Consider the following 282-nt stretch of genomic DNA (forward strand, 5'->3'; position numbering starts at 1 on the left):
GTGAAGCCGGGGTCAGTCAGGGGGAGCCGTGGCCAGTGAGTGCCTGGCTCTGGTGCAGAGAGAGGTGAAGAAGGGATGGTGATGGTTATGGGCACCGGGCACTGAGCAGCCGCGGCATCCGCCTGGACTGGAGGGACCCCGAGCACCCCGGGACATTCAGACTTCATTTCAAACTTTGGTATTTCCTTTGCAGAGGCCCCCTGGGGCATTGATGATATTAATGTTTTAATCCCTCCCCGGTTGCCCAAGGGATGGTCCCGGTGGTGCGGGGCAGCCGGTGCC

The sequence above is a fragment of the Nestor notabilis genome, unplaced genomic scaffold (assembly GCF_000696875.1).
Source record: "Nestor notabilis isolate BGI_N333 unplaced genomic scaffold, ASM69687v1 scaffold5311, whole genome shotgun sequence".
NCBI classification, from domain to species: domain Eukaryota; kingdom Metazoa; phylum Chordata; class Aves; order Psittaciformes; family Psittacidae; genus Nestor; species Nestor notabilis.